Here is a 26,780-nt window from a genome sequence, read left to right on the forward strand (position 1 = left end):
GGGTAGGAAAGATAAACACAGGGGGGCCTGGAATGCAACATGGACACTGCCTCTAATAAGCTGGGTGGTCTCAGACAAGTCCCTAAACTTCTCTAGGAAGCGTTTCCTCCTCTGCAAACTGCAAAAGGAAGGCATGCACTCAGGACCTTTACAGATCTCTCTGGCCCTAATGCTCTTCAGTCTCAAACCAGGAGGACTGCCTGGTGGCGTGGGCCTAGAACTGCTCCCAACTAAAAAGTGGAGATGGCAGAAGCTGCAGGGCCCCTGGGAAGGCAGATGGACATAAGAAATTGTCCAGAACCCTGACAATGGCCTTTAAGAATCCAGGTCCCCAGGAGCAGAGGCCCCCAGGCAGCCATACCAGGATGGCAGGAGGCCCCGCCCCATACCTGCCTGCACAGCTCCCTTGCCCAGTGAGATGACATTCAAAGGCAGCTCCCTGACCACATCACCAGACCTCACCGTGCCCCTGCTGACGACCCCTACTTGGCCCCCTTCGCCCCTGCCCGTCTCTGCCCCAGCACCCCTCCCATTAGCACCCTTCTCATCCCCTTTATATTGGTTAATCCAATGAGTCCCAGGTCTGTTGTCCTTCCAGAATCCTCTAACAGCCCTAATTGGAAAAACAGCCTCAACCTCTGCCCATCAAAGCTGATTATATCTGCGAGCAGAGGGGCCTGGACCTTGTCGGCTGCTTGCTCCACCCAGGCCTGTGAGATCATCCCGCCCGGTCCCTGGGGCTGCCTGCGGCTGGCAGGAGTCCGGCCGCCTGGGGAGGCGCCTTCTCCACACCCAGGAGTAGCAGCTGGCCTCCCAAGCTTTGCTTCTGACACAGAAGCCAATGTGTGCTCTTCACAGGGAACTGGAAACAACTCGCTCTCAAAGCAAGAAGTCATTTTTCTCTAACCTGAGTTCACTTTTCCTTCCATAATCCCAGTGGAATCTCTCGAACTAGAGGGGCGCATTTCCTCCAAGAAAAGGCTCACTTGCCTCAGGGAGCCGCCCCAAGGGACCACACAGTCCAACCATGTCCTAATTCCCAGGTGCCTGCTCCTTTGAGCCCCTTCCTCAGGGCTCAGAGCTATCAGCCCACCGCCAGAGAGCTCTTTGAGCATCTGTGATGGGCCCCAGCTGTACTGTGGCTGGATGCATGTGTGTGTGTGTGTGGGGGGGGCAAAGAAGTATAATCATTCCTCCCCACTAAAGCACCATATTTTTAAAAACATTTTTTGAGATACAATACATGTAACATAAAATTCAAATTTTAACTATTTTAACGTGTACAGTTCAGTGGTGTTTTAGTATATTCACCACTACCTACTTCCAAAACATTGTCATCACCCCCCCAAAACCCTTGTACCCATAGGCAGTCATGCCTCATTTTCCCCTTCCCCAGGCCCTGCAAAACCAGTAATCTCCTTTCTGAGCACTTAAACACGGCAGGGTCCTTCGTTCTTGCCACACATGGTGATTGACAGCTGCCCTCTGTCCCCACACCACCAAGATGCTGAGAAGCACAGTCCTGGTTCTTTGGTTTAAGTCTGGGAATATAGCTACAGTCTAGCTGATATAACTAGATACTGTTAGAAGTGTAACCAGTATCAAGAACTTTAGTTATTTTGGCATGAAGAACAAGGCATTTTCAGCAAACACAAGAAACCACAAAAGCAGTTATGCAGTGTTTTGGGGCAGGTACCTGCGGAGGAATTGCAAAATCTTTAGCGAGCACCAGGATCCCTTGGAGGGCTTGTTATAACACATTGCTGCCCCAGCCCCAAAGTTCCTGGCTCAGCAGGTGTGAGGCGGGCTGGAGAACGTGCGTTTCTAGCAAGTTCCCAGGTGACGCTCGCGTTGCTAGTTCGGGACCACGCTAGAAGAACCACTGATACGGTGTATGCGTGGCTACCATCCCTGTACTGACCAACGGCCAGACCAAGGAAGAGCAATCACCTGTCTCATGCACTTGCCTTTGCTTATACGTCACTTCTTCACACTAACTGACCAAGTTGAAGTCTTGCCTTAATTACAGCCATTGGTAAATATCATTGCTTGTATTTTCCTAAGCATGTTTGATATTAAAAAATTTCCATTTCATTCTCGGGAGCCAGGCTCAGCAACCCGTGAGCAAAGCACATAATCAAATAGTAAATAATTTCCTTTCTGAATAAGACTGTGGCTATAAATTTACAGGTTATATTCTCCTACTAGTTATGGTCACCTCTGAGATCGTTACCCATGACACGAATAAACATTCGCATAGTCCTGGGCTCGTTAGGTCCACCATCTACAGGGCTCCCCTTGCTCGTGTGTGTCATGTCTCTTAATAGCCCCTTAACCCCACTTGGCCCCAGTGTTTGGCTCCAGAGACAGAGCCAAGATCAGACTCTGGGTCACGGCGCGCCATCCTTCAGGGCGTGCTCGCTTTGCAAAAACAACCTTATCTCTTCCGAAAAGAAATTACAACATTCACAACAGTAACTACACAAACACCCACCTCTTGATCATTTACATAGTATTTTCATGTCATCTAATATAAAGCTCACAGCAACCCTATGACATAAGGTGGGGTGGCATTATCATTCTATTTCACACGCAAATCAACTGAGGCTCAGTTTACTCAGGTGACCAAGCCAGGGACACATGCCACCGCTTTCTCACTCACATGGATTCCCAGCATTCAAACCCCACCTGTCATTATGGAGGCCTTGGGACGTCCACTTGAAAACAACATAAATCTATCTGTTTACCCACAGCGGGACAGCACAAGCCAATGTGAGCAGATAAGCAGGAAATGTGAATGCACATTAATATTCAGTTTTTAGTCTCAAATGTCAGAATGCAAAACCATGTTCCCTGGAACATTTCAGTCTATTCATTCAGCTGAAACACCATCTTGTCACCGCCTGGGCTTCTTCTCTGAGACCCACTAACCAAGTCCCACTGGGGCCTTTAAGGCCTGGGGAGGAAGCAGCTCTCCATGCCAACCAGAGCCACCCACCGTCCCCAACCTCACTGGGTCTCGTTAAGGAACACTGATGGGGCACATGGGCTCTCCAGGGGCTGCTTCACCACAAACTAAAGGGGAGATTCCGACCCCTCCAGCCAACTCCCCCACCCCCCTCAGCCTGGGCTAACTCCCTCTTTAAAAAGGAATCCAACCGCTCCTTTTTATTCCTGCCACCAACACCCTGGTTCAGAGCCTTGTGGCCCCAGGCAGATGATTGCCAGTGTAAAATATTTTAAATATTTATTTCGATATAACATTTATTGACTCCTTTTCTAATAATATAAACATCAGTAAAGATAAAAAAAGTATAAGGAAAATAAAACCACCCAAATTTCTAACAGCCAGGATAATCACTGTTAATATTTCCTATCGTTGTTCAATACATGAGTGTATATTGAGAGCATTCAGTTTTGGGAGTTACTTTCTAAAATACAACTATGTTGCCCTCCTGCCTAAGCCTTTTGAAGGTATCTCCCACCTTTAGGATAAAACCTAAACATTCTCTGCCTTTGTGGGCCAGTCTTCTCTCTCCTTATGAAGCTGCTTCCGAAGCCTGGAGCCTGAGACACACAGCCATCAAGCGTGTGTCTGGCTGGCTGGTCTGCTAGACCCCGCAGTGTTTGAAAGGACAGTGCAACTAGGCAGGGTAGGTGGTACCTGACCCCACTACAAGCCCCTAACACACACACACACACACACACACACACACGCACGCGCGCGCGTGTGTGTGTGTCGAGCTAAAGCTCTGATAGTAGAAAGAATGCTACTTTACTACCACCATTTGTCAGAAAACCCATACCAAATCCTCATTCTTTTCAGATCCCATGGTAAGAAAAACGTTTGCTCTCCTTTGCTCCTGGGCCACATAACACTGCACTCCACTTCCATGTACTAACCACAGTCACTTGTGCACATGCTGTCTCACCCTCCAGCATCCCTAGTGGCCTGAGACCATCTTTGTGTTGCCTCTTGTTTTATACAGCTCTGTTCACAAGCAGGTGCTCAGGGCCGGTTGAACTGAAACTGATAATGGATGTACAAGGCTCGTACCGCTCCCCGCTCCCCCGCCACCTTTAGATCTGCCCTGGGTGGCATCTTCTTCTTGGCACCAGGGCAGTGGGGTATGAGGAGCTGCTCTTGCCTCTTCATGATCTTTCCTGGACCAACTGAGGTTCTGATCACAGAGTTCATGGTGGGAGGACATGTATAGTCACAACTGCCAAGATGAGAAAATGATTTTTTTATATCTTACCTCAGCCCAAAAAGGACTTTAGGTGCTTCAGAAATACATACCATTCAGCGGAATAAAAATTACATAGACAAAGGTGGTAAGGAGGGTAGCCTAGCAATGTGCAGCCAGTCATAAAGTTGGTATACAGAATGGCTGGACATGGGTTGTAAATTTAACTCTGAGCTTCCTAGCAGCCAAAGCAAAAAGGGAAATACAGTGAGTTAGAACAAATCACAGTTTAAGAGGAGCTCAGGTTTTCTCTCCACTAAGCCTTGAGAGGAATTCCTCCTTAGAGTCCTCTTGAAGGGGAGGCTGAGATCTACATAGGAAGGTTGTTACTACGTCATTACAAATATAAAAAAGCAGCTTCTCCCAGGGCAGCCTGAGGGCCTAACACTCAAGGACAAAGCTCTGAAAGGGAGTGTACCAGAAGGTGGCAGGACTCCAACCCGCAGCTCTCTGGAGCTTCGGGCACCTGGAGCGGTGGTTCTGATGGATGCTGCCCAGAGCCCAGGAAGTCTAGGGGGCCTCCTCAGGTCCCCTGGGGGTACTGGGGAGAGGGCTGGTGGTGTAGGGAGGCTGATCTCACAGAGCTTCTGGCCTCCTCATGCGCCTCACCTGGAACATCTCTGCCTTTCTGTTTTACATATTAGAGCTTGGGGTCAGCTGTTTGACAAAAGGGTTTTGCATAAAAAACCTGAAGTTTAAAAACATGTCATGAGTAATATTTCTCTTCACTGAGCTTTTGACAAGCATTTGCCAGCAGAATTTAAGTCCATGTTTAAATGCTGGGGCAAAAATGTAGAGTGTTTCCATGACTAGGTACATACCCAGAAGAAATGAAAACAAGTAATCAAACAAATACTTGTGCACATGTGTTCATGGAGACACTAGTGACAGCAGCAAAAAGGCGGAAACAGCCCAAAGTTCCATCCGTGGATGCATGGATAAGAAGCTGTGGCATATACAATAGTATGTTGTCTACATACAATACAATACGATAGCAATACAATGGAGTCTTATTCAGCCACGAAAAGGAATGACATTCTGAAACATGCTACAACAGGGATAAACCTCAAAAATATTATGTCAAGTGAAAAAAGCCAGACACAAAAGTTCACATAGTGCATGATTCCATTCATATGACATTTCCAGAACAGGCAAATTCATAGGGGCAGAACGCAGATTGGGGAGAAGCTGCTTAATGGTTATGGGGGTTTTATTTTGGACTGATGGAAATGTAGAACAAGGCGGAGATGGTGATTGCGTAACAACACTGTGAATGTACTGAATGCTGTTGACTGCTGACAGGAAGATCTGGGAGAAGCTTCCCAGGTTCAGGGAGGAAGGCCCAAGGCCAGAGCCAGTGGAGAAACCTGAGCCCCTCACACCACTGACACCTCTGCCACAGGGCTACACTCGTATTTGTCATCCCTACATCCTGCGGGAGTTTTTTGTTTGTTTTTATATCCTTTGCCCAACAGTGGCGGTGTTTTATTCTCTGTAACTTAAAATTGATAATGGCCCAAAGTGCTCCCATTTCAGGAATAATCCACTAAATTCCTGGAGAGTGGGAGGCAAGTGTGGCCCTGTCCAAACATAAGCTTACACAAAATTTTAAAAATTAAAACTGTTTTATCATGGAACATTTAAAACATACAAAAGAAAAGAGAACAGGATAATAAGCTCCTAGCCTTGCTCCATCCATACGTCCTACTGATTACTTTGAAGCATGTCCTAGACACCATACATGTAATTTACAAACATTTCGGTATGCATTTCTAAAAGTTGTTCCTTTTAAAACACACAACTCAAAACCATTAGCACACCTCAACAAATTCACAATTCCCTAATATCATAAAAAATCCAGTGTCCATACACATAGGACATTGGGCCACACCAAGGCCACAGTGGGATGTTCTCACAGTCATCACGACTTGCCTGGATGCACCCCCTGCCTCTCAGCCTATAGAAATCTTGGGAGGCCAATCCCAGTAACCTCAGGTTGGACCAGAGTTCCCCAAATGCTGATGCCAGAACCCAGGAAACAACAATACAAATTTTGAACAGACATCTGATTGGCTGTGTGGTCTTGGGCAAGTCACTCTGTTTATGTGGGTGACCAGCTGCAAAATAAAGGGCTTATAAAAACTGAGGAAGCAACCCAGACGTCCCTCAACAGATGAATGGATAAAGAAAATGTAGTATATACATACAATGCAATACTGTGCAGCCTTAACAAAGGAAATCCTGCCACATACCACAGCATGGATGAACCTCAAGTGAAATACGCCCGTCACAAAAGGGCAAACACTGTATGATTCCACTCATACAAGGTGTCTAAGGTAGTCAGGCTCATACAAACAGGAAGCAGAAAGGTGGCTGCCAGGGGCTCGGGGGAATTAGTGTTCAGTGGGTCAGAATTTCAGCGTTGCAAAATGGAACAGTTCTGGAAATATGTCGCACAACAATGTGAATATACTGAACACTACTAAACTGTACGCTTAAAATGGTTAAGATGGTAAATTTTAGGTTGTTCTTCACCACAACAGAAAACAAAAAACCCACTTCTGAGGTCCGTTCTGGCTGTAGGAATTGGGGGGACATAATACACTTCTGGGAGGCTGTTACTTTGATCTGTGTTGGGAGGCGCATCAGGACTCACTTTCCTTCAGGGAAACGGGGTGGGAGGGGAGCTGTACTTGGAGCCTCCCCAACTTTTCGGGAATCCATCGGGAAGCCCGAGGCTGCATCCCAGCAGTCTGCAGGTAGGGGGCGCCAGGGGGCTGGGCAGGCTCCGTTAAGGTAGGAGTTGGGGGCTGGGGTCCACCAAGTAAGAGAACCAAAAGACAGTGGAAGCCTTGATCACCACCACTGGGCTGTCCTTGGGGAAGATTCTGGGAAGAAAGGAGAAGGCCCAGTTGGCCGGGAGCAGCCATGCGGGGGGCGGGGGGGTCCGAAGTGACAGATACACACGTGCACTGCACTGGGCAGACAAGTGGAGGTTAAAAATGCGCGGCTGCTGACAACGGGGTGTGGAGGGGAGGATGCTGCAAAGACTGTGCCCCGAATCTCTTCCCAGGGCTGCGCTGGGCGTGCAGAGTGCTCTTAGCACTCATCATCACAGGCCATTTTTCAAATGAGCACAAACCTGGCCTGAGGGAACCCAGGGCAGCGCTGGCCACTCAGCTGCACCTCTCAGCTCTGCCGGGCAGGCTCCTCTGCAATCTGTAGAGCCCACAGGGCAGACAGCGGATTCACTGCACTGGACGGTGACGTAGTCTTGGTGTCTCTGAGGGAAGACAGCTGGAGAGGGGGATGGCGGTGGGACTCCGGTTCAGGGCTTTGAAAAAGGAGTAAAGGCACCTCCAGCGCGAGGGTGTCTATGCTTATTTTGGCATTCAGGTCGTTTGGGTCCCCCCATCCCAAAAGGGGCATAAGATCCGGACCCACGTTGTGAGGGAGCCAAGGAAGTGTCAGGTCCCTCCCAGGCCAGGTCACTGTGAGGCAGTTTTGGGTGGGGGACCAGAGGCCCAGCGTTGGGGCATCTGTCCCTCACGCCAGCAGTTCTGAACCTTTCTGCAGTCACATGCTGGCTCTGTCACACTCACCCAGTGTTATTCCCGGGCACCGGTGGGGCGCTACAGTCCTCTGTCTACCACTGAAGAGAGAAAATCCACCGACATACGTGAGCGAGAAGGATATGATTGAAGCAATCGTCTTGAGCCAGCTCTGATGTTTAAAATAAGCAAAAATCCCCACAACTCACTTCCTTACCTACCGCTACTAACTGCCTGCAATGCTCCTAACCCATGGATCTCAACACCTGCTTAGGGTTTTGGCGCCTCGCTGGGTTCTCAAGCCCGAGCTGCTCTCCTCCAATGCTCTGAGCCCATCTAAGCAACGCCCACCCCCAGTGCTCATGCCCGAATCTGAGGAGCTTCAGTCAGGCATGAATTTCACAGCGTTTGCTCAAACTCACACAGGCTGACACACAGTGGCCTTGCCTGGCTTTCAGTGTGGTCCCTGGACCCGAGGCATCACCCAGGACCTTGTTAGAAATGCAGACTCTTGGGCCCCACCCGGACCTGCTGAATCAGAATTGGCATTAAATAACATTTAACAAGGTTCCCAAGGGGATGTGTGTTCAAGTCTGGGAGGTACTGAACACCACACCCTACCTGCTCTGCCTACCACCAGGTAAATCGGAGTAGCGTCCACTCGAAGGCCGGTCAAACCAACCTCCACCTGCGGTAGCTGTCACCACTGTGAGGGGAAGCAGAAAGGGAGGGAGGTAGACACAGAAGGGGGGTCATGACAATGTGTGAGGTGCATTTACATTTAGGGGCACTGGGATGAGACCTAAGAAGGCATCCCATCAATTCTGAGATCCTGTGATCTCTGTTATTCATTACCAGGCAGACGCTGACAAAATAATAATTGTAGCTAACATTTACGGAGTCCTTATTATGAGCCAGGCACTGTTTTAAATCAAAGTGCTTTCCATGTGTTGATTTATGTAATTTCACAGAGCAACCTCCTGTGGTATAGATTATTATCCCCATTTTACTGATGAGGCAACTGAGGCACAGAGAGGTCAAGTGACTTGCCCCGGGCCTGGCATGGATGCCGTGCCGGAGCCAGGATCTGCACCCTGGCCACGTGCCCAGAGCCCGCGCTCTTACTAACCATGTGAGACCACCTCCACAAGGGAGCTGGTGTTTCTTTTGGAGCTGGGAAGTATTTTTAGGGTAACCAACGGTCTTGGTTTGCCCAGGACTGAGAGGGTTCCCTGGATGTGATATTCAGTGCTGAAACTGGGAGTCTTGGGCCTACCGATACCTGAAGAGTGAACAGAAGAGAAACAGAAAGAATGGAAGGAAGTAAAATCTAATAGGAAACCTTTGAGATTATAGAATTTGAGCTGTTGGAACACTGAATCAGGAGTCTGGACAACCTGCTTCTGTTTGAGGAACCCAAAGCCTGTCCACAGGACTCATACCAAGGCCTCGTTCTCCACCTGTAGCTGAGTCCCTACTCCTCAAATGAGTATACTCTAATCTGCCTCGCCGTCTCCCCTACCCTTTCTACCCCGACCTTGAGTATAAACAGGAGCCTGTTGCTGGGGCATGCAACAGTATCGATGTCCTAAGAGAAAGAGGCAGATGGAAGTCCTGGCTAGTGTCTCCCTGGTCAAGGTCACCCCCCTGCACCCCCATCGGCTCTATGTTCTGCGGTACTGCCAGCCAGATCTGTAACTCTTGTATCTTTTGAGCCCCTGGGAAAGTTATTGGATTGGTTCAGGTTTCAAGGGGACTGAGAGCCGTTTATGATTTCCCAAATAAAATGCAAAGAGCTCAGTCAGTGTGGGATCTTTTATAAGTAATTTTTAAAAGCAGTTCCCTGATCCAAATTGGCTGGAGCTGACAAAGAGCCACCAAGGGCAAAGTCTGAGGGATGGCCCAGGACAGGAAGTCAGATTCCTCCACTGAGAAAAGTACCTCTTCTCAGACAGGGGAAGGCAGTTGTCTTGAAGTCACTGGACAAGTCCAAGCATTAGGATTTTCCTGCCTTTGGGGGGGCGGGGCGGGGAGTCTGGCCCTCAGTTTCCATATCTGTAAAATGAGACTTGCTCCAGCCTACCACCAGAGACCACGTGTCTTCTCTCAGGCTGAGCTGCAGTTCTCCTGAGCGCCCTGTGCCCTTCCTCAGAAGTCAGCTCCATCAGGTCTTTCCTGATTAACCTTGTGATTAAAGAATGACACATTCTTACAGCAGAGGGAGGAATAGGAAAAAGGAGAGTCCACCCCAACCGCCTTCATTTTTCAGAAGAAACTAGCCGGTCCAGTCTTCACAGCCCCTTCGCTCGCGGGATTTTCATAGTAACTTCAACGGGATTGCTCTGTAATCAAACGCTGGTGTCCATTCTCTTCCCACGGAAGCTGTGACCTCCTGGGAGAGAAGGACCATCGTGTTGCCCCAAATATTTCTCTTCCAGGCTCCTGCAGTGGTCTGGACACAACGGCCTGCATTCTTGTTGCTGCCTAAGGCAGAGCTGGGAAAAGGAACAACGGAGCTTTTTCTAGGCACAGCAAGGAAGATGAATGAGGAGATAAGAAATGAGAACCAGAGCTACTCTCACGTTCTGCTTGCTGACCCAGTAACGAACCTCAAGCTGAACGGCGCGCGCGCGCGCGCACACACACACACACACACACACACACACACACACACACACACACACACAGAGAGAAAAACGGCTCTTTGTTTGAGCCAAGGAAAGGCTGTCAGTTTCACACAACCTTGAAAAAACAAGAATGAAGCGTTTCTCTCACAAGTGGCCCAGGAAGCTGTGCTGTTTGGGCCTCGTTGCTGCTCTGCGTCCCTAGATCATGAGAATAGAGCCATGCAGGCAAACGGTAGGACCCTTAGTGACCAGTCTGCAAATGAAAACACCAGGCATCCAGCGGTGTGCACAGGAACTCAACCAGGATAGTGCCTCTCCTCCCCCAAACTGTGACAGGACTGACTGACCCACATACCCAGCACAACCCCAGTTCTCTCCAGCACTTGAAAAATGACTCTCCTAATGTTTACTCCCATTAGAGGCCTATACTTTTCATCTTAGGTAGAGAACAGAAAGAACTATTGAATCCTGGCCATTTGTAGCAATTATCTATGAGATAGGTTACTGATGTGATTATCTCTCTCAGCCTTTACATGATTGCATGACCTTTTAATAGTCGTCCTTTCTTTTGTTCATTCATTCACTTATTCATTCACTCATTCATCCATCCATCCATCCATCCATCCATTCAACAAGAGTGTTTAGCATCTACTCCATGCTGAGTAACTTCTAAGCCAACACCAACAGGCCATTTTTCCAAGCTTTAAAATCCCCTGCCTTTAAGCAGTAACCATTAAATAGATACCGGGAGGAGGGGTGGCATTCAGTGAAGAAACAGCTGTGTTAAAACCTAAGTTCTGTTATTAACCAGGTATTCATTCTCTCTGAGCCTCCGTTTCAACAGCTGTAAAACGGGAATAATTCTAAGCAGAACCGTTGTGAAGTTTAAAGGTGGGGAGAAGTGTCTAGAGGACGACACGTGATGCTTGGCTTGAAAAAGGCATTCGAAAACTGTTAGCGTAGAGAAAGTGAGCCTAGAATCCGGTTTGCTCCTTGACCGCCCATTCACCTGACACCTCCCTGACCCCAGTCATATTCTCGCAAGTACAGTTTTGCTTCCTTGGACAGTGTGCTCGTCTGAATCCCCTGGGCATCCAGCCCCATCTTTCTTTTGACTGATGCGCTGTACCATTTTGAGAGTGTGATCTATATCAAAGTCAGCTGGGAAGCTCCTGGAGCTTGTAGGAGGATGGATGCACAAAGGCCTGTTAATAAATAAACACACAGACATCAAGGCTACCGGCTGCCGTAGTAACAAGGCTTTATGCTTTCCTGGCTCCTGTCATCTTCGGGGCTGAAAGCACTTAATGAATTAGTCTCGCTTGCAGTCTTCCTGGAGAACATTACTGCTGTGCCTACAAGGCGCAGTCAGGGTAACCAGCCACAAGGTCAATCATTCTCAGGACCATTGTCAACCAGACTCCGAGGGCAGCTCTGTTTGCTGTTTGTTTCTTGTCACAAAATAATTGTGGATTAGAAAATTTTAAAAACCACGTAAGTCAAAAGGTAATTAAAATCCCCTCCCACTGTGTCCACTTGGTGTGAGCACTGTTAACATTTTGTTACGCTCGCACGCGCACACACACATTTATGAGGATTCTACCATCTACGTGCCGTGGTAGGTTTGTAAATGTAGCTTGGTGTGCCAGGAGTGGCGTGGGATGGGAACACTCAGGGGCCATCGTGGGGAACCTTGTGGGACACATGACAGGAACACTGAGCGGCCCTATGTAGTTCGAGACTTTAGAAAGAACCCCTAGTAGCAAGAGGGGGATGCACTGGAGGAAACTAGACTGGGAGCTGGGGGCCCCACATCTCCCAGCTGCTCCTGTTTTCACCATGCTGTCAGTTACCCCTAGGGACCCAAAGGTTGCATCCGCTCCTTGGATCTGGCCTTTGCCAACCCCTCCAGCCTCCTCTCTCACCTGTCCCTGCCCTGTCGTGATGTTTGCATCCTCCGGGTCTTTGCTGGGTCGTTCTAGGCCTGGCAAGCCCATTCTCCTTCACATCCCTTCGTGAGCTGATTTCTTACATGCTGGGTTAGGTGTCAGCCCCCCCAAGTTTTCCACGGCTCTCTCCCTTCCTCCAGGTTTGCTTAGCTCCCCCTCCACGGACTTCCGCAACAGCTCATGCTTAGAGAACCACGCACCTCTACACTCTGTTATTGTTTTGTGTCTGTCTCCCTACTAGACTCTGAGCTGCCTGAGTCAGTGTCTTACATGTCGTGCATACATTAGGCAATCAATCAATGCTGCTGGATAAAGTAAAGGGGGTCCCAGAATCAGTACTGCCAAACCCTGGGTAGGACCAAAATACGTGCGGCATCGGACACAAGAAGGCAAACCCCAAGTCCATTCACATCTCTCCATCCCCACTGCCACACCCCCCTGAGCCAGTCTCATTGCCTGTGGGACATGTTCTTAGGGGTTTCATGCCATTGCTCCCCAACTTAACATGCTCAAAAGCATCCTTAGCATCCTCACCCAATTTTCCCCCAAACAACTCCCATTTCTGCCGGCACGATCATCATTGTTCAGTTGTCTGGACTCAAAAATTCAAAGCCTTTAGTCCACAATATTTCCATTCCCTTAGGGTCTGTTTCTTGTCCCCACTGGGCCCCATCCTCTTCCCTCTTAGCACGCAGCCTTGCCTGCATCAGGGAGGGTACTGACACCATGAAGGGTGATCTAATTGACTGTCCTGTCCCCATCCTTAGCCTATCCCCACATCTTACCCAGGATTATCCCAACCATCATCCTCTTCCCTCATGCCTAAAGGCTCAAGGTTCCTCCTCCTGGTTAGCGCAGCCTCCTACCTGTGGTCCAGATCCCACCTCCTCCCTCTCCATCCGGTCCAAGCTCCATGGAATAGTCTCCACCTGTTCCTTCCCCTCTCCCCCTCTTGGCTCTATCCTCTCAGCCATGGACATGTTCAAATTTCTTTCACTCTTAAAAACAACCCATTGCTTCTCTTCACACCCCCTGTAGCTGTTATCCCAACTACCCCTCTTCTCCTTCCCAGCAAAGATGCTAGGAATAAAAGTCATGACTTTTCCGACAACCCAATAATTAGACGCTGAGGTCTTTGAGGGCAGGGACATGTCTAGGAATTTTCTGAACCCTCCTATGTGCCCAGCACAGCAGCGGGTATAGAGTAGATGCCCAACAGAGAAGTGAGTCAGCAATGACACCCATCTACTAAGAGAAAACAGGTTGAACTGTCAGCACTCTGAGATGAAGGGTGCCATTTGGCTAACTGCTTTGCCATGGTGAGAGGACACACTCAGTAACAGCAAGGCCTCAGGAGAAGAGGCTGGAAATGGAAAGGGACTCCAGCAAGGACATCGTGGATTGTGGAGTCACCATGAGGACTCAGCTGATTTTTGAGATCTTGAATCTGTGGGTACCCATCTGCAATGCTGTGTGTTGTCCTCAAGCAGTACTCAATGGCCTGGCATCTTGGAAATCTGTCCTACCTGCTTTGGGGAGGCTGTCACCTTGGACATAAGAAGCAACAGCCCAAATCTTTCATGAGTCTATTCTCCCTTCCAGAATTAGAGTCTAGAGTGTTTTATTTCCATTGTCTTGTGACAATCCATATTCATTTGAAGTCCATGCTATTTGATTATTCTTCACTCTATCCCTCACCTTGTCACTGACTCTCCCTCACTCACTGAGGACTGTAGCAATTGTCTCCCCATTTCCTAAGGTTCTGCCATCATCCTCCAAAGTTTCCACATGCGTGAAGATGACTTCTCTAACACCCTAGCCTCCAATAGCCATGACCTCCTTAATGCCAGTGGCCTTTAGTTTCAATTCACTCATCTGCTACCATGGCCATACTTTGGACCCATATCGCTAGAGCTGTTCTCTGGTCAGCCCTCACCTGGAATACCACCACTATCTCCTGACCAATCACTCTGCTCTGATCAGAAATCTACAGTGGCTCCCAGCTCCTATCGGGTCAAGTCAAGGTCCTTAGCCAAGGAGGCAGCATGCCAGGCTGCCATGTCCTGTTCTGACATTACTGGATTATACAGTTTCCAGTCCTCCTGCCATTTCTTCAGCCTCCTGGGCCTCCTCCTGCCTAGAAGGCCGAGGAAACTTCCCTTCTTGTTGGCAGATTGTGCCCTCCTTGTCTGTTTCCCTTCTTGTCTGCAAATACATTCATCTTCACATCTCAGCTCACACACTCCTTCTCTGGGAAGCCTTCCCTGCCTACTCCGGGCACAGCTAGGGGCTCTTGCCCCGGTGCTCCCCAGCATGTGATACAGTCATTATAACATTTATCTGATCAGGTTAGTACCACGAGGGCAGGAACCATTCCTATTCATCTCTGTATCTCAGTCTAGGTGCAGGCCTGATGCAAAACGTGGCTTTAACAGACATTCTGCAAGGAATAAAGAAACGAGTCCCAAAGATGCCCCGTCTTCCGTATATGAATGCGGTCAGGGGAGATCGGGCTCTTGATTAATTGTACCTCTTCTCTCTTCACTTTGGCCCAGTGCCCTGCCCATAGGATTAAATCCCCTGATAGAATATGCCCTGGCTAAGCACCACCTACAAATCCCTCAGCATGAAGTAGTGGAAGAGCTTCCAAGTGCTGAGAGAAGAGACTGGTGTTCCAGAGATGGGAAGTGAGACAAGTACAGATGGAGAGATGTCCATCTACTTCTTACTCACAGGTACTAATAATCTGGGGGATTGATGACTATTTCATGCTAAAACCAATCATGTGCTCAGCATTGTGCTCACTGTGAGGATAAAAGTGAAAACAGCAGCCTACGTTTGTTGGTCACTTGCTATGGGCCAGGCATCCTGGTTATTATTCCCATTTTACAGGTAAGAAAATGGGCTCAACGTCACACAGCTAAGTGCTCCAATATCATCATCTTTCTGTTCGCTGTCCTCATCACCCCCATTAATAAGCCTCCTCCTCCATCTGTCTCCCTGCTACCCACGCTTCCTTCAATGGTAAAACACCCTCACCTGCCCACCACCATATACACACGTATTGACATCTGCCCTTATCCTACCCTCCATCTCTCCCGTTAGCCCTGCACGTTTGATGCTGTGCACACTTCTTCTTAGGAACCTTACATTATGAGTTATCCTGCCTCTGACCTACAGACCTTTCCACTCAACCAGGTCCTTTCCATTGGCATTTAAATATGCTCAACTGTCTCTCATTGAAACAGGATAAAACCACCCTATTTCTCCAACAACCACAGCCAAACCTCTGGAAAGACTTATTTACATGCAGTGTCCATTTATTCGCTTTCCAATTTCTCCTCCACCAGCTACAGTCTGACTCGGCCCGTCACATCACTGAGGCTCTCACCTAAATCGCCCCTGACCTCCGCCTTTCCAAAGCCAATGGGTTTTTATTGGTTCTCATTTTAACTGACTCCTCGGCAGCACCTATGCTTGTCTTCTCTTCAGGAAACACTCCGCTCTTAGCTTTCAGGATATTTTCACCTCCTGGTTGTTTTCCTCTCCCTCAGGGTCTCTCTCCCTTTTCTGTTTGCTTTTCAGCCGTATCCTCCTCTACTTGAAGTTAATCCAGACCTTCTCTTCCAAGCCTATCATCTCTCTCCATGCCAGGGTTTCAATTACTCCCAGACGCTGGTGACTTACAGAGGCACATCTCGTGCCCAGACCTCTCCTCCAAACTCCTGCTCACACATCCACCTGCACACTTGACCTCCCCACTCAGGTGGTTCAGGGGCTCCTCAAATACAACATGGCTGAGCTTGGACGCATGACATTCACCCCAAAGCCTAGTTCTCTCCCACTGTTTCCTGTCTCAGGGAATGGACCACCACCCACTGCTACAAAGCGGGAAGCCTAGGACTCATTCTCAACACTTCCCCCTCAACCATCACATCCAACCCATCACTTCCTGTCCATGTTACCCTCTAAACGCTCAAATCTATCTACTTCTTTCCATCTCTCCTACAAACGTCCCAGTCGAAACAACTGTCATCTTTCGCCTGGACTACTTCAAGAGTCTCCTAATAGGTCTCCCCAGATCTACTCTTGACCACCTCAAACATACTGTCCACACTATACAGCCAGAGTGATCATTTTGAAATGAAAAATCTATTTCACCCTCCTGCTTAAGTACTTCAGCAACCAACGCTGCTTTAGAATCAATATCGCAGTCCTTACTGTGGCTGATAAGACTGCATGTTCTAACTTCCTACCTGTCCCGCTCAACTCATATGTTTCTCCCTCTCTCTGCACCCCAGTCCACTGGCCTTTGACACCTCAAAATACCATGTTCTTTCTAGCCATGGCCTTTGCCCATTTCTGGAATATTCTCTCCCAGCTTCCAAACTCCCTTCACCTCCTTAGCTCCTACTCACTCATCAGGTTTCGGTTCAATCATCGGTTCCTCAGGAGGGATTCCTGGGTCCTCCCTGAATGGTCCCATACCTCCGATTATGTTATTACACACTCGTATAATGTCGTGTACCTCTACTCTATGCCTGTATCACAGTGTCACTTTACATTTACTATGTCACAAATCTTTTCCTCCTGAATGACTTCACGCTCCATGAGGGCTGGGGGCTTTTGATGGCTTTGGTTTCTTCCTCTCAACATCATATCCCCAGTAACAATCAATAAATACTTGTTTACCTCTTGAAAATGCGACCCTCCCTTTTCAACCTGACTCTATCTAGGTTCTGGCCTCATTACTTCTCTGAAGCTGCCCTTGCTAAAGTCATCAACAGCCTTCCAACTGCCAGCACGGTGCCCCTGTGGAGCCCTGGTGTTTGACCAGCTGGGCAGAGGGTTTCCTGTACTGAAATAGAATCCTGGTAGTCTTCCCCCAATTTGTAGAGAAAGAAATGAGATGACAGAATATTCTTATACCTTTTGTTTCATAAAGTTTTCTTTCTTTGAACTTGGTGCCTGCTATTCTGCATCTGTGGAAAAATCTAGCATAAGATGCTCTCTGATATTTTACAAAATTATATAGTCGGCCACGTTAACATATGAATATTTCATGGTGTTCTCCCGAGAGCACCACAGTTTCCATGGGTTTCAGGATATGAACAAGTGTTTGATAGTCACTCGCCAAATCCAAAGACATAACTTTCACCCTCTGATTTGCTCTCTTGGTGGTATCTGGTGCTGTTTATCGTGTTGCTTATCCATTCTGGCAACCAGCATTTACTAAACACATACGTATGATGTTTTCCCACAGCTCTTTATGCCTACTTTCACTGTGGCATTTACCACCTTCTTTGGTGACCTCATCCACGTGCAGGCATTCCTCGTATTGTGCTCCACAGATACTGCGTTTTTTACAAATGGAAGGTTTGTGGCAGCTTTTGTGTTGAGCACATCTATCGACACCGTGTCCCCAACAGCACTGGCTCACTTCGTGTCTCTGTGTCACATTTTTGTAATTCTCATGCTATTTCAAACTTTTTCGTTATTGTTATATTTGTTAGGGTGATCTGTGACCGGTGATCTTGCAGGTTACTAGGGCGAAACCCTCCACCAGCAAAAAGATTACAGCTCACGGAAGGCTCGGATAAGCATCTTTTAGTAATAAAGTATTTTTTAGTCGAAGTATGTATTTTTTAGACATAATGCTACTGATCACTTCATAGACAACAGTATAGTGTAAACATAACTTATATGCACTGGGAAACCAAAGCATGTTTGATTGCAATACTCGCATTATTGCGGTGGTCTGGAACTGAGTCCGCCATATCTCTGAGGTATGCCTGAGTTTCTGGAGGGTACGGGGACTGTGGCTTTCCCTTTACCTTCTCCCTAGTCAGCCCAGCACGTGGCCCAGGCACACGGATCACATTTGTTGAATACAGGAACAAATGAATGATCGAATAAACATGAATAAAATGGCAAGGTGGAACTTGATTTCTCATCCCCAGGGGTCTTCCTGTTATGCTCTGCTGCCCCTGAAAAACTCATGGTGACACAGTGGCTGGATGCAACAGAAATGTTGACTTTACATATGTAAAATACCACCCGTTATTTTTTTAAAAAGCAAAACGAACCCGACATAAACTTATTATAGCTTTCTAGGTCTTGTGTGTGTGGGCTACACTTCTAATATCTAATCTATCATCAAGCCCTGTTGATTTTACCTCCAAAAAACATATCACAGTGACTAACTAGTTATGGGGATTTAAACAGTTTCATTCTGTAAGTACCTGAAAAATGCCATGGAGCGTGTCTGTGGCAGAAGTTGGGTCAATAATGACGTGACTGATATTAGTGTATCTGCCAACACTCCATATTCTGTTGTAACCCTGTGCCTTTGCCCAAACTGTTCTCTTAGCCACTTCTGCTGAGCTTGTCCATCAAAATCAGACTTAACCCTTAGGGCCCAATTCAAACATCACCTCCTCCAGGAAGACCTTAGCAATCTCATCTATCAGAGCTACTTGGGCCAGCCTTTGATTCATGTCAGCCTCTCTGCACATGACAGCATGTCACTTGTGCCTCTACTTGAATGTCCCTCTCCCACACTGCCTTGTAGGCAACTCCAGCCCAGGGACCACACCGTGCTCCTCTGTCTGTCTTCCCAGTGCCTTGAACAATAGATATTTTCTGAGCTTAAGTAGGTTAAACTGACTACCCGTTACTCGTATGCTATGTAAACATCATTTTTTGTGTCATAAGGTGACTTTGAAAAAATAGTCGGGGCATCTGGCCTTCCCCTCCTGGCTAGGTTTTGGCAGCCACAGCTTCGTGCTCTCACCCTGAGGACAACGGCAGCACAAGCTGCCTTATGTGCTCCAGAATTTATTTGGGGAAACATTCAAGCTGTTCCTTTCTGAAATGGGATGGGAGTCAGAGGTGAGTCCCAGCCGGTGAGCTGCGTGGGAGGAGAAAGTTTGCAGTGAGTGAGGATCTCAGCAATCAGGCTGTTTCTCCCAAGCAGCAGGCAGACCCCCATCGCAGAGTCTCAGCGGCCACCCTGTTCACCCTCCTCCTCGAGTGCAGACAAAGGGCCTCGCGAGCACCTCCTCACAGCCTTTTGCACCACTAGCATCTGGACCAAAGCAGAGACAATTGCTCCTTCTCCTGCCTCCGTCCCTGGGGAACATCACACGCACAAGCCCCTCAGCCCAGCCCTAATGCACACACAGAGACAGAAGCCAGAGGGATGGACATCCAGACCAAGAACGCCAACTGCTTTGTCCCCAAACCATGCCTTGTGCAAACCTACGCAGACTGCAAAGATTCCAGCTCATCCATCAAAGCACGACATGCTCAGCCACATGCTGTCATAACCCAAACTGAGTCTGTGACACCCGCGTGCTGCTGTTGTGCCTGTGCTGCAAGTTACAGAAAAGCCATAGAAGGGGGAGCAGGAAGGTGGTGCTGCTTGGTGGCAACGAGCCTGGTCTCTCGCACGTATCGATCAAGAGATTACGAGACATAATGTAGGCAGAGTGCTCAACAGAGTAACTAGAACACAGAAAGCTCCCGGTGAAGGCTAACCCCCTAACAGGTCAGGAGGGCCCCATCTCGTGTGACTGAAAGCAAGTCTTTCTTCCACTGCTCCTGCTGTTGAATAGCCTGTCCTACCTGAAGGAGGGAAGGCAGTGCCTGATACCTGCCTCCATCCGCTTTGTGCATCTGTTGGCTTCCAGGCTGGGTGATCAGCAGAAGGGAATATTTGGGGGACAAAACAACTGAGTTGGGCACCTGTGCTGATGGAAAGCACCCAATGGGGCATTCAGGGATACACTGATCGATGATGTGACAACTCACATCAATAACCTCCCTTTCTCCTCTGGGGCAATAGAGCCCTAAGCCCCAGAATAATTTCCAAACCTTTTCTTTCAAGTATATCTCTCTTCCTCTCCTTTCCGAGGTCCAAATGCAACAACAGGACTAGACCGACATCCCGTCTGCTCTCTGACACTCAACCTCACTGCCCCTGCTCCCTTACTAATCCCATCCGATGCTGAGGCTTTACACGGGAGAACATGAGGGCAATAAAGTGAGGGGTTGTTTCTATCTCTCCATTTGGTTTTCAAAGCTGGAGGATCAGATCTTATTTACCCAGCTCAGAGAGGGGTCTAAAAATACCTCTCGCCCCAGCTTTCCGAGCACAACTTCTAAATTGAAAGGAATTCTGGATGGTCAGATACTATGGCTCTGTGGGGTCTCACCACCCAGAGCTTTTATTCCAAGGGGAACCCCTCAAGCAACCTGACAGAGAAGCGCTTGAGAGAATGTCAGGCACAGAGCAAGGAGAGGATTAAACAACAACAACAACAAAAAAGTTAATGCAATCGCATGGTTCAAAATTGAAAAGATACACAGGGTTTACAGGTCCACTCTCCCTGGAGGCAACAGATATTATTAGGTTTTGTGTATATAGTTATGTGCTGACATACAAATCATCTTGGAACTCTCCTTCTCCCTCCTCTTTTATAACATGAACAGTAGCATGTTATGAACACTCTACGCATGCTTTCCACTTTGCCACGTATCTTGGAAATCGGTCCATGTCCGTTTTAGAGGAAGCTTCCTGATTCTTTTTTTTTATTTTTTTTTATGGATGAACAGACTGTATTCGACTATGTGGAAGTTCCACAAGATATTTTTGTCAAGTCGTCCTTTGATGAGCATGTAGGATGTTCTTCCACAGATCAAACAATTCTATAATGTGTACGTATGTATATGTGTAGGCAAGTATAACATCAAGTTAAATTCCTAAAGACGGGACCATGGGGTCAGATGGCATGGGCATTTCGAATTTTGAGATGTTTCTAAAATGCCCTCTGAGGAAGTTGTGCCAATTTACTCGGCCAGCAATGTATGAGCGTGCCTGTTTTTCCAGCATCTCATCAACAATTTATCCGTCTTTCTGAAGTTTGCTAATTGAAAGGTGAATAAGTATGTCATTTTAGTTTGCACTTTGCATGTTAATGAGTTAATCTCTGTGTATGGATTAAACCTCTGAGTCCCAGCGGGAACAGAGAACATTCAGTTTTACCAGGCCAGCACTTCCCCTGAAGTCTAATGGGGTCACATCTCTTAGACCTACAAATAACAGTCTTTATTCCCAGTGGCTCTGGATTTTCAGCTACCGCATGGATGCCTGTTCTCCATGGGAGGAGAGTGGCCCTGTGGAAGGAGCAGGGACTTTGCAACCAGAGAGACCTGGGTTCCAAGCACAGTTCTTCCACTTACTAGCTTGATGATCTTAGCAAGTTATTTAACCTCTCCCAAATGAAATATGGGGATAATAACCGTGATTGCACAAAGCCTTGTGTCTGCGCATAGAAGGTACTTAATAAATAGGCAGCAGCTTTCATTACTGTTAATAATCATCAGGCTAGATTTGAAACCTCAGGGCAGTTTTCACAACTGACAAGACCTGGACCAGCCCAGCTAGGGTAGAGCAGCTCTTTTGTGAAGTGGCCACCCCGGAGAATTCCCAGCCCCTCCTGTGATCCAACTCAGCCTCCTTCCAAAGTTAGCAGGAGATGTGGCTAAAACCCCACCCTGTGCCTCTGGGTGAGGGGTGGGCCGTTCCTGTGCCAGTTTCCTTCCTCCTTCCATCACCCAGACAATGTCTGTACACAGACTGAGGTGCTCTCGGGACTAAGAAGAGCTCATTTCCAATTACAGATGGGCGAGCTAGAGACAAAACAGAGATCCCTGAGCAAAACATGAGGGACTTGCTCTCGTCAGCACGGAGTCCATCTTGCCTTTCCCGAGCACTGTTTTTGGTGAGGTCACTAAATGCATGTTTCTAATTCTGACAGGAATGCCAGTGGTGCCCAAAACTAGGGTTTCTACCTGTGCATGTGAACCCCCCAGCCACCCACCCACCCACCCAGCCCCACTCCAAAGGACTTCAGAGGCTTTTCCATTCGCACACGGTCCTGTCTCATTTCATCCCTCAGGGTGTAGAAATTACAGCCACGCCCCATATGTGAGAGAGGGAACTTTGAGGAGGGGGCTGCTGCTGACTCGCCTAATGTCATGATGGAACCTTGGGGAGCCACATTCTAGTTCCTTCCTGGGTGTCAACATGACCCCTATCTCTACATGCTGGTTTAGCTCCTCTCAGGCACAGGGCTGGAACCTCCAGAGAGAGGTCTGAGAAATTACAGAGAATGATGCTTTCCGAGACTATTCCTCTGCTCTGTCATCCCCTTGAAGGAAAGGGGCAGGATCTGAAATATACTTCTAAGTACTTCATCAGTACACAGAGAACGCTCGCTGCCTTCTCCCCAGGACTCGGAATCCCAGGGAATCTTGGACAAAGTGAACACATGAGATCTGAAGTCCCCATCATTGTCTCACATCACATAAAACGTGGGTCTGGCTCAGATACTACAGGACAGGTCAGGGCATACAGATCTGACTGCACAGACATCAACGCCTGCCAGTTACATTGCTGCCTCTGTGGAACTGGCCCCCTCGCCCTGGGGTTGAGAACCCCTTCCTCCAAACCGGGGTCCTTCAGTCAGGCCACAAGCTGGTCAAGGCTGGGGAAAGTCCATGGCTGAGCATGCTGGAAAAGAGTGGGAGGAAGCAGCTCCGCTGACTGGGGCCCAGCCTGCGTGGTGGGTACCTGTCCCTCAACCACCCAAAGTTGCTAAGAAGAGGCAACTTCCAGGGCTCCACGATTCCAGCCAGAGAAAACAAATGTCCAAGTGTGGCAGGAAAATATGGGTGGTGTATGTAGCCCAAGGGCGCTGTCAGAGAATGTAGATCTCCAACCCTGCCTCCCTCGCTGCTTGGAGGGGGCGCGGGGCGCGCAGGGACAAGGAAGCCACCCTTGTGGGTGATCTCCCAGAGCCCAGCACTCTGCCTACCCCACCTGGCCAGGCTGGGGTGAAGGGGACATGAGCAGGACAGGGCTGATCCCACACTGCTTTCTGATCGCTCCCCAGTCTCTCTACTTGGGCCAAACCCTCCTCTGGGCTGCTGAGCAGGGCCCAGCCCACCGCGTCGGGCCCTGGGGGACAGGGGTGCGGGCCGCTGGCTCTGGGGCCTCAAGAAGATGTACCTGGTGGCCCGGACGCGAGTCTGGTGTCTCCACGCCTGCCCAAAGCAGGCGGTGGGCGCCCAGCGGTCTTGGACCCGTAAGCACTGGCAGAGAAGCCGACCCCCGCGCCGCGAACGAACCTCCGTCCTCCTCGTTTTGCAAAACTTCAGGAAAATCACCAGCAAACCAAGCCCAGAGGCGCGCGCGCTCGGACCAACCTGGCTGCACAGACGGCGGTGGGGCAGCTCCACGCCACCCATCCGCACCCCCATCGCGGTCCCCGTGCCCCCTCACTCACACATGCCCAGCGGTCCCAGCCCGGGCCGCCGCATGGTCCCCGGGTGTTCGCGGGCTCCGAGGCGCAGCAAGCAGGTCGGCGGCGAGGACCGGCGGAGGAGAGCGATACCGGCGCGGCCAGGGACAGGGACCCGGCGAGTCCGCCCGGGGGGCGGGGACCATGCGACCCACAGCCTGGCCGCGAGGCTGGAGTCTCCCGCCTCCCCCAGCCCCCCACCCGTGCATGGCCGTGGCCCTCGGAGCGAACCGCTGCCGGTGTGGAACGCGAAAACAAGGGCGCGGACCCAGCCGCAGCGCGGGGGGCTCTGGTCAAGATCGCGACGGGCAGTGGGAGGCGGGCGAGCTTACCTGGGTGTAGAAGCTCCCTCGAAAGTGCGCGTGGCCAGGCACATCCACGAGCGGCGCCCAGGGGCCCGCGGGGTCCGCGGCCTGCCCCGGTCCCAACCCCTCTTTTCTTCTCCTCCCTTTGGGGGTGCGGAGGCGCGTCCCAACCCGTTACCGCTGCTGGGCAGCTCCGCGACGGCGGTGGCTCCCGCGTTCGGCTCCCACCCGGTCTGCGCGCGTCCTTCCGGGAGCCGGCGGCTGGGGAGGCCCACGTGAGGCTCCTCTGCCCGCCCAGACGCTCCAAGTACTAGCCCTGCGCGGGGCTGAGAACCTCATCGCCCCTCCAGGTGGCCGGGGCTGGGGGCAGGTACCAAGCGACCTGATTGGCGCTGGCCCCAGTCCTAGGGGACTCCCCCACGAGAGAGAGGCTGCCCGCAGGAGGGCGAAGGGAAGCGAGAAAACAGCACGGGCTGGTGCCAGCCTTCCAAAGAGCCTTCCTTTAGCTCCACTGCCTTTTTGCCTAAGAAATGGAAACTCAGGAGTCGGGCGCCCTGGGAACGCCTCTGACAGGGGACTTGGCGCGCTGTAGATCGGGTCCAGCACGGAAAATCCTGAGAGAACGAGAGCCTTAAGGACCAGGGCGTGTCGCTGTCCACTGGACTTTGCCTCACAAGCCACCTGAAAGGCTCATCTGCTTTCCTGTTTCTGGCCCGCACGGGTCATTGGAAGTCCAAGGACACCTGATGTCCCTGCTGTGGAGGGGTACCCTGTCCTCAGGGCGGGGCAGTCAGTATGTAATTAGAGTTGTACTGGCCAGAAAAGGCAGGAAAGGAGAAGAGACTTACCGCGGTCCCCAACACGAGGAGAAAACGTTAACGGGGCGCTAGATTTCTTGTCTAAAAGCATCCCCTTCCTACGAGTCGCTTTTGTCCTGTATCCCTTAACGGTAAGCTCTACCATTAGTCTGCTTGGAGAACACGATTGGATAAGATGGAAGGAAACTGCCACTTTTTAGCAGTTCCAAAGCATCTCAATAGGGAACTTTCCCCTGCTCTGGTCTGTTCATTGTTCTGACCCTGCTCTCCAACTCTGGTTGAAGGAAGACAGGGGAGGAGGGAAGTCCCTGGAGGGCGACATGGGATCACCCAGGTTAATACTCAAACAGAGAGTGTTCATACATCAAATGTGTTCTTCTCATACCGTGGATAGTCTGGAGGATTCAAGTCAATTACGAATAATGCATTAAAACAAAAAATAGAAAAACTGTGGTTCCTCAGCACAGGTCCAACTTGTAAAGTAGGGGGAACAAGAAATTTAGCACGTGGAACAAACTGTATTATTCTTAAAACACTATTTAAAAAATATATATCCAAAGGCAAGCTACCCACCTGATCTTTCCAGCAGGTTTACTGTGGCTTCAACTTGTTCCTTCTCTCTCTTCACAGGTTAATTCTGACCTCAGATTTTCATGTGCTGCCTTTTCTCACAGTCAAACTTCACACCTACATTCTTCCCTCATTTCATTTCTTCTCAAAGGCAAAACTGAAATATGAAGAGAAGTGTTATTTGGTGATAAACAATTACACATGAAAGTGCAGACAAGGTACATCTATCTATAGCCTCAGGAGTCGTCATAAACCAGAGCTGTGTAATCACCATCCAAGTCATTGCCATCACCCCAGAATCTCCTCTGCCCCCCAATTTCCTTTCATAGCCCTTCCTTTCCCCCTAAAGCAACGGCTACTCATATATATACTGACATTATGGTAATTACTTTTTTATAGATCTTTATAGTTTTATCATCTTGTTATGCATCCCTGAACATTACAGTTTAGTTTGGCTTTTGGGCATTTTATAAATGGAATAATAGGACATAAATTTATGTGTGTGTGTGTGTGTGTGTGTGTGTGTGTGTGTGTGTGTTTCTGGCCTCTTCTTTCTCTTGGTTATATCTGTGAGGTCATCTATTTTTGTTGTATGTAGTTGTAGTTGGGGTTATTACAAATAATACTGCTAACAACATTCTTGTATATATCTCCTGGTGTGCGAGTGCAAACCTTTTAGGGTGAATACCTTGGAGTGGAATTGCTGGGCTAAGGGGTATGCTTATATTTTATTAGATAATACCAAATTGTTTTCCAAACTGTCATAAAAACACTCCCACCAAAGATGTATGGTTACTTCCAGCTGCTCCACATCCTTGCCAAAACATGATACTGTTAGACTTCTTTATTTTTGTCAATCTAGAGGATATATAATGGTATCAAAATTGTGACCTTCATTTCGTATCCCTAATTACTAATAAGGCTGTGCACTTTTACATGCATTTATAGCCTATTTGAATTTTCTGGTTTGCAAAGTGCCTGTTTAAATCTTTAGCCATTTGTCCTTTCAGTTGTCTGATATTTTCTTATTGATGCATAAAAGTTCTTGGTATATGCTGGCTATACGCCTTTGTCAGTTATGGACTGCAAGAATCTTATACTCATTAATCTTGATCATTTAATCAAGACTAATTTTTAAAGGGCCAGCCGGGTGGCTCAGTTGGTTAGAGAGCGAGCTCTAAGCAACAGGGTTGCTGGTTCGACTCCAGCATGAGATGGGCTGCACCTCCCCTAACCCCCTCGCTACTAGATTGAAAGTGGTGATTGGACTTGGAGCTGAGCTTGCACCCTCCACAACTAATATTGAAGGACAAGAACCTGACTTGGAGCTGATGGGTCCTGAAAAAA

At 49.0% G+C, this 26,780-nt stretch overlaps 1 protein-coding gene across 3 annotated transcripts in view; it reads right to left on the bottom strand.

Moving 5' to 3' along the window:
* Positions 1-26,780, bottom strand: part of LOC109375438 (protein FAM163A) — a 69,630-nt gene that overhangs the window by 31,368 nt on the left and 11,482 nt on the right. For 2 of the 3 annotated variants that reach the window (XM_019630829.1, XM_019630827.1), the window contains exon 1: positions 24,073-24,687. The gene's annotated coding sequence lies outside the window, so the exon portion shown is untranslated. Of the gene's footprint in view, positions 1-24,072; positions 24,688-25,436; positions 25,591-26,780 lie in introns of those variants that run through there. The other variant, XM_019630828.1, reaches the window with a different exon arrangement.

The sequence above is a fragment of the Hipposideros armiger genome, unplaced genomic scaffold (genome assembly GCF_001890085.2).
Source record: "Hipposideros armiger isolate ML-2016 unplaced genomic scaffold, ASM189008v1 scaffold_950, whole genome shotgun sequence".
Classification (NCBI taxonomy): Eukaryota; Metazoa; Chordata; class Mammalia; order Chiroptera; family Hipposideridae; genus Hipposideros; species Hipposideros armiger.